This window comes from Olea europaea, unplaced genomic scaffold (genome assembly GCF_002742605.1).
Source record: "Olea europaea var. sylvestris unplaced genomic scaffold, O_europaea_v1 scaffold1708, whole genome shotgun sequence".
NCBI classification, from domain to species: Eukaryota; Viridiplantae; Streptophyta; class Magnoliopsida; order Lamiales; family Oleaceae; genus Olea; species Olea europaea.
Genome location: NW_019234770.1, coordinates 6,329 through 14,632, shown reverse-complemented (window position 1 = coordinate 14,632; position 8,304 = coordinate 6,329). Strand labels below are relative to the sequence as shown.

The 8,304-nt window shown below is 31.7% G+C and overlaps 1 long non-coding RNA gene across 1 annotated transcript; it reads right to left on the bottom strand.

The window, feature by feature from the left end:
• Positions 1 to 1,025: 1,025 nt before the first annotated feature.
• On the bottom strand, positions 1,026 to 4,885 carry LOC111377683. The gene is made up of 3 exons (XR_002699761.1): positions 4,857 to 4,885; positions 4,700 to 4,750; positions 1,026 to 4,024 (listed from the first exon to the last, which is right to left on the bottom strand). It is a non-coding gene; the product is annotated as an uncharacterized LOC111377683 (long non-coding RNA).
• Positions 4,886 to 8,304: the final 3,419 nt, after the last annotated feature.

Here is an 8,304-nt window from a genome sequence, read left to right as displayed (position 1 = left end):
CTTCATTGGGGGCGCGAAATCTGTCTTAAAGAGATTTGCTTTGGCATACCTCGCTTCATCTACCGTTTTCTATTTTTCTGCTTATTTTATTTGTTCTTTTGATTGCGTTAGTCGAATTTTCGACAACAATTAGGATCAACAAAAATGAACTTTTTACATTGACATTTCTAATTTGATGCATTTTTCAAAGTTTTATAATATGGCTTATGAATCTTCAACTTGTCACAAGTTGATAAGTATCGATATTTTGTTTGTTCACTCATACAGTATGTAACAAAAATGTTTTAGTTTTATAGCAAAACTAGCAGTTGAGATATCATATTAGTACTGTTTCCACACAATTCGTAAAGGAATGCTTTATCTATGATTTTATCATGATTTTTTTAAGTTCGTTTCAATCTTGTACAATTTATTCGAAGCTCGTCTTTAACTTCTTTTAGGCTTAGCTAAAATGATTTTAGCCTGCAACATGATGCTCCTAATTTTTTTTTAATTAATAAATTGACATGTTAACGCTTGATGGTGTTTGCTATAGGCTTCATGGTATTCACAATGTATAACACTTTGTTTCACCACTGGCCATTCTAGGCTTAATAGAAGAGCCTCAAGCTGGTTTTAATAAACCCGATTCTCATGAAAGTGGATTACGCTTAGGAAATTTTCATCTTGTAAATCTTGAATCTATGTTTTTTAATTAGTGAACTCTTTTTTTTTATATATATAGAATTATATTTTTCATGTTCCATATATGTAACATTTAGTGAGACATATTATATCGTTACTTGCCATATTTGATTTTGAAAATGAAATGTATCTTATCGTGCGAAATTCACAAGTTACAATACTTATTTACATGATGTAAGTCAATGCAGTTTCACGTATGGTTTCCGTTATCATACACGTGTGTTATAATAAAGATTGTATTATTAGAATTTTGTACGTAATTCTTTTTAATGAATTTGAATATGGCTGACATGATCTCAACATACCATTATATGCTATCTAACCATATTGTCCGTTGTTCATTGAGCAAAATTTTTAGTCAAAAGGTATCAAGTAGTACCTAAATTAGATGAAAGCAAAAATACATATTTTTCCCTCTAGAGAATGAGAATAACGAGAAAATGTGTTGAGATGCATTTGGAACATATGCTTGAAGAAATCATATGGAAAATTGAAAGAATGGGACACACCACTTTGCTTCTGTATCTAAGCAAGGATTCTGCTTCTCTTCTCTTTTCCTTTCCTTTCCCCTTTACATCTCTTCCAAGCATATCACTATTCAACATAACTCTTTATCCCTTTATATTCTTTTGCCATGTTGTGGTGGGAGAATTGGATAGAACTGGGTTGTATAATAAAGAGAATTTTGAAATCTTGTGCAACGTACGTTCAATTCTTGAAAAAATTCCAGCTGCTGATGCTCGGTACCCTTCTAGCGTTTCTATCGAAGTGCCTCTTGAAAAAATTAAACCAACAGCAGTGTATACTCAGATCAGGGTTCTTAAATTTTCAGAATTTCTAATGCAGTGCAGTATGGATAATCAACAATTTCTCGACAATTGCAGTATAGCTAAGAATGAAAAATTACATAGAATTGTGAAATTATAGAATACACCAAGAAATTTGAATCCCAAAAGCTCACACGATCAGCAATGATATAGTTACTATTGCTGGAAATCGTACTTAAATTTCCACGCAGATGAAAAATAGCTATTGATCCTTCTTCTACCGTGTTGTAGCTACTATAGAAATGCCTTTTGTAGTGATACTAGTTTGTTGCCCGTGCAATGCACGGGTCGGATTATTTTGAACGTAATATTAGCATTTTTAATGTTGATATGGATTTAATGTTTAAAGAAGAATATAGGATTAGAAGAACTAACTTATATGAAAGCAAGTAATAAGAATGCACCATTTCTAGGAAAAAAAAAAAAACTCAAAAGAATAGGTAATGTACATTGCAAATTTATTTGAAGGTGCAAATAAAACACCCTTGAGATGTGTATTTATCATTTCAAATTGAATAAAAAAACCATTTATGTCTGAATCAATTTGCCATCAATTGTAGGTATTAATGTATTATGAACGTATTAAATGATAACATAAACAATATAGTATAAAATATTTAAGAGGAATAAGAAAGAATAAATTAAGAGGTGATAAGATTTAGAAAAAACTAATCAAAGGGGAAAACTGAGTAAAAATATATAACATGATATTTCAGTAAGCTTGCATAGAAAAGAATTTCAATGACAAAACCAACAACTTCTTTGTAAATAAGGGGAAAAAACCCTTTTAGACTTGACGCCAATTTTTTCTAGTATCATTGATGTGCTTTGAGATTACTGCCATAATTATCTAATACTCGTGATTATTGAAATAAAAAATGAATAATTTATGATGAATAGGATGATCGAGAAGACAAGGAAGATTCATTAAACTTAATAATTTTTTTTTATGCTTGAGCAATATCAGCACGAAGAGATCCATGAGTGCCCCAGGTCTCATTGCTAGTGGCATTAATGACCTGAAACTTAAATGTTAGATGCTGTTAAACAAGAAGTGGAAACAAAAAAGCTATTTTGCAAGTTTAAGTGCCTACATGTGATAACCTAACATTATAACCTTCCAATGAATACAAAAGTGTTGGAAAAGATATTTAGTTGCAGTAGTGATCAGAACAATATAATGCAGAAATATAAAATTGATCGTCCGATCGAGTCTCGCGACAGCACAATGTCCTAAAGTGAAATTGCCCGTCGATAATTGCTGCGACCTCCGTGGACAATCACTCCCAGAATACAACGATCATAAACCACTTGTGCAGCAATCACGAATGGTTTATCAAGAACTCTCAATTTTACTCCAAAATATATGTAAAAAACACGAATATAAGAAATTCAGAATATGAGAAGGAAGATTGATGCAAGATGGTTTTTCTATTTTCTTTTTGTGTGTCTTTTTTCCAAAACAGGATATTGGTTTATATAGGTAAGATGGAAGTAATAGTCTTCACCACACAGAAGCCACATTTCCCACCACTCTGGCACTTTATCTAATTTGATTATTTCTTTCTCATTTTATATTTATACCATAAATATATAACAAAAAGTGACCAAGACATTGAAGAAATCTATAAGATATATAGAAGCAGAAGAAATGGATTTAAAAAATTACCTTTCTTCAGGAAGGACATTTTGAACTTTTCTCATTCACTTCTTTTTTACAGCAAGGAAGAAATAAGACATAACATAAGACAAAATTTCATAATTAGTTTGTCTAGACTACACATAAATAAAATTAAATTGTAAAGTATATTTGCAATGCAAACATAAAGTTTCAAAATTAGTAAATATATGCAGAGATATTGTAAAATTATTTTATATCATACAAATAGATAAAATGACAAAAGACCAATATAATATGTATTTTGTAAAATCTGAATGTTTGGGATAAAAATGTTTATGAATAGAGTTAAAATTACATGTGTGGACAATTTGACCAATAACCTTTTTCATTTCAACTTTAGTTCAAGAGGATAGATAGGAAATTTCTTCCAATTATTGTATACTGCCGACAAGGTAAATAATCAACCATTATATATGAGTGGTGGAGACTGTCTATATTATGGGTTCTGTTAAAAAACATCAAACGAAGGCTCTACACTCCGAAGAAAGCATGAAAAGAATTAAAATAGATTTTGAATAAATTTTATAAGGTAAAGAGTAGCTTCATCGGGCATAACTCTATTTCTATTCCAGCTATTATGTCCCCAGCCAAATTTATTGAAAATAAGTTGTGTATGTTGTCCTCATGATTTATGTTAATCTTTTCTTTTTCGGTAGTTCTATATGAAGTTTTACTATATTACCTTTGCAGCAAGCTGTGTCTTCACAAAATATAGTGGATAGGTGACTGAAGCAGTAGTTATTCTTGACAAACGACCACCCATAAAATTCAGAAGAATATCAGCACTTGAATTTCCCTCACGACCATCTAGTGCAGAGATAAATTTCAAAACCTGCAAAGATTATGACATCAGTACAATAATATAGTAAATACACTTTATCTAGAACAAAACTGTAATTTGCATTTCTTAAAAACTCACTTTTGTAGTATTCGTACGCATAAAATTAAAACCATATCAAGTGAGCAAAACATTCATGTGTGGTCATGTTTTTCATTTCTTCAAGTTTTTGTTGATAATTTTCCAACTGTATCAACATCAAGGATCATATTTCAACCCATTTAACCCCCGTTTGGAGCACATTATTATTTCATTTGTAGAAATATTTGGACCATTTGCATTGGCAAAGGCACAGTGGTCGGTCCTTCATCCTAACACAACGTAACAAAAGGTTTACAGCTTTTATTCTTTTCTTTTGCCTTTTTCCCCTTTTACCTCCAACCTACCAACAACCCAATCAATCCCTAAATTCACCTTCTAACTATGCAAACGGAGGAGGGCAGAAGTGGAAAATGGAAGAAAAATCTTTAATAGTACACAGTGGAAGTATGCACATTGGGTCCAAATGACTGCATCATGATACTGTGCAACGGTCTGCAATTTTCTAAAATGACAAAGAAATGTACACCAAAAAGGGGCTTAATAATATAATAGATCAATAGATTAAACAACATGAAGTAAAAACCATTACCGAAAAATTGATATGGGTTGAAGGTCCCCAGTACTTACAGTGTTACCAAATCATAAGCCTTTGTAGCCTTTTCTTCCATATCATAACACCTAAATTTGACACATATTACAAAAGTGCACAAAAATATAAAAAACTACGCTCGTAACTTTTATTGTTGATCTCCAGTATATTTCTGGGATACAAGATAAATAATACCTTTGCACTCTCCGTGTCAAAATGGAACTGCAAAATGACCAAAAAAAAAAAAGGTTAAAGTATTTACCATAATGGAAGATGGTTTGTAAACGTAAGACTCATCTCTATATATAGCATGGCAAGGATGTTGTAAAATCCAAAGCAGGCAAGCATTTTGTTCATACATACATGACAAATCATACTTTCCCATGCCAAATTCAAGTTCACATATTATTTCAGAAAAGAAACAAGATCATATCTACATTCAAATATCTAATGTGTTCACATAATACTTAACTAAAGTATTTATGCAATGTATTCATATCTTGTTTTAACTGTTCACTTCCTCTAAAAACTACATATCACAGTTATATTTTAAAACCATTTTAACTCCAATTTTAAAATCTCAACCATGGGTAGCTTTTAATGAGAATCAATAGCCAAAAGAAATAATAATAGAGTTGGCTACACATAACAATCAATAGCCAAAAGAAAGAATAATTAGGCTTTAACCTCCAACAAATGTCTTGTAATCACATTTTTAGAGGATATATTAGGGTCCCTATAATTAAAATCGCATTTTATATGGACAATAAATTGCAACTGGGAGTAACTTTGTAAACATCGATCTTGTAAAAAACAAATAAGACAAAAAGAAATTTTAACATTTTATGCGAGGAAGTACCTCTTGTTATATTAAAGTTCTCATGTGCTAAATATTGATAGTAATAGTTTGCATTTGTAGACAATTAAAGATGTATCATATTTCAATTGAAAAAGCTCGATTTCTAGATCGGAAGCCAAAATTATATATTGTTCAAATTCTCTTTCTTACTGCAGATGAATACATAATGGTTATGTGCAGCCTAATGACAAATGTTCCACCCATTCATTAGTGCAAAGATAGCTAAAGACATCGCGCGCACGCGTGCTTGTGTGTGTGTGTATATATGCATCGCTCCAAAACATGAGGCAAGAACTATTCCTCTCCCACAAGTACTCCAAATGCAAAGTAATGCTGTGTAGTTACCAAACGGATTTTCATTCTTGCTTCTTCTTCATTGGAAAGTTCAAAAGTTGATTTAACACACCAAAAATGGTAAGAACTATTGCATTGCTAACCCATATATATACATACTTCCACATAATGAAAAGGTACAAACTTCAATAAAACATAATCATGTAAAGGGGAAAAATTAAGTCAAAGTGTCTATCAACAAAATTTACACGGCCAATAAGACGCACACTATTGGTGACACTAAATAGTAACCTACTAAATGAATAAGGACCAAAAAGCCATCACGTGAACCATATTTAAACATTTGACAAGAAACATGTCTCGTTGCTTATGATCCATCAACAGTACAGTAGCAAAATAAACCCAAAAACTGACAATTTTGATCATTTCTAAAACCAAATTTTTGCATCTTTAAAATAAATGCAAAATATCTTAATCACAAAACTCTTGATGCAAATCATTCAAAATTTGAATCCCTTAATTTTTATTAATTCCAAATAAATTTAACTCCATGATGTAAATATGAAACATTCACCAGTAAAACAAATTCTACAACAAGCAACATTAGTATGATGTGAATTTTTGTGATCAAACAATATACCATCAAATCCGTTTTGCACAAAATAATAAAACTAAAAACATAAAAAATTGTTAACCACAAAGCCAATGATCAAACCTTTGGACGACTTTGGCTAGAGGCATGATAACAAGAAGATAAACCAATGGTTGAACTTAATATTCGTATTCCCATACTTAAGAAACTAACTTTCATAATCAAATTTAGCCTTAAAATCCAATAGTTTACTCTTAGAATTCCGTCCCTCAGCATCCGTGTTAAGCATAGGCACGGAGAACACCCTTCTTTTGGCGATGCCCAAGATCGCAATGGATTCGCGCTCTCCGGCCCGCATTCCTTCCTAAGGAATGGAGTCCGGGCCGTACCGCAACTCTTCCTTTCTCTTAAAAATCTAACCCAAAGCTTGACTGAATGGATTGAATGGACTGAGACCGAGGAACTACTATCGTGCTATTGGCTTTTCACCGGATTTTTCGCTACCTCTGTTACCGCTAGAAGTAAGGTACGTCCATTATGAATCCGAGTACTAGGCCGATACGGCATGCCTTGGCAAGGGGGTTCAGGCATTATGAGTGCTACTCCAGTAGTCTAGCTGGTAAAGTCTTTTGGTGAGAACACCTAGGACCCGGGTTCTCATCCCGCCAAGGAAAAACAGAGCACTCTCATCCCACCTCAAATTAAGAATAAAAATAATAGTTACAATAGCTTGTTGTAGATAAATTTATTTCCACAATAAACATTCCCAATCAAAAAATACTTATTTCATGGAAATCAAATACCTCAGGTGACAAATATTCCATCTATGTAAATTTTTGTGCTTGTATGGGAAAAAGAATAACCAGGAATTTATATAACCATCGAATCAATGAATTAAAAAAATAAAATTATATACAAAGAACAGCTAAACAAAAATAAGTTCAAGTACACAAAATTTGAACTCTAAACATAAAAAAATGAAAATATTAAGAAATTATTTATAAAAGCAAACCAATCTAACTTAAAGAAAAATCTCCTAAGTTGAAACAAGATGACAAAAGTAATCTTCAGCAAATATGATATAAAATGAGCATACCTCAGCTCACAAGCGTCTTATTTGTACAAGATTTTTCTGCTTCTTTAAGGATTTTAGAAAAACTTTAACAACAAATTCAAAGAATTGTCAAATCCACAAGGTAAAAATATAAAATTCTACACAGACACAGGGAACAAAAATGAGTTCAACATACATAAAATTTAAAGCTCAAATCATCAGAAATCGACATATAAACAAATTATTTGTAGATACTAAATTAAAAAAATAACTAAAAAGCACAGATAATACTAAAATGAAATAACCATGAAAAACGAAACAACTATGAAATTGACATAAGCCAATTATGCCCAAGATTCAAAGCTAAAATCACAAGAAATTGACATTTGAACGAATGAACTGGAAAAATTAAACAAATCTAACCTGAACAAATAAAATAACAAACAAGCCTCAAATGGAACAACTATGAAATCGACATATCTCAGTTCATTGATCTCCCATCCAGGTTGCAATTTCTTGATCTTTTGAACACTTGTAATAAAGCTGCAAATCAAACAACCAATAGAAACTCCTACGTAAAATATATATATATATATATAGAAGAAGACCATGAGATTCGTATTTACAAGATGATTATGTAGAAATTCTTTCAATCTCTCCTCCAGAAAGGAAAGCACAAAATGTAGTTAGAGTTGAAGCAAAAGATCTCAAGAACAATGGTCACTTTTCTTTTGCTTAAATAATTAGCTACACTAAACTGCCCATGTGAGCGAACCCTTAAAATCATAAAGTTGCCTCTATTTAAGGAGCTCTTATCTTTCATTGAGGATCATCTCGAGCCCAA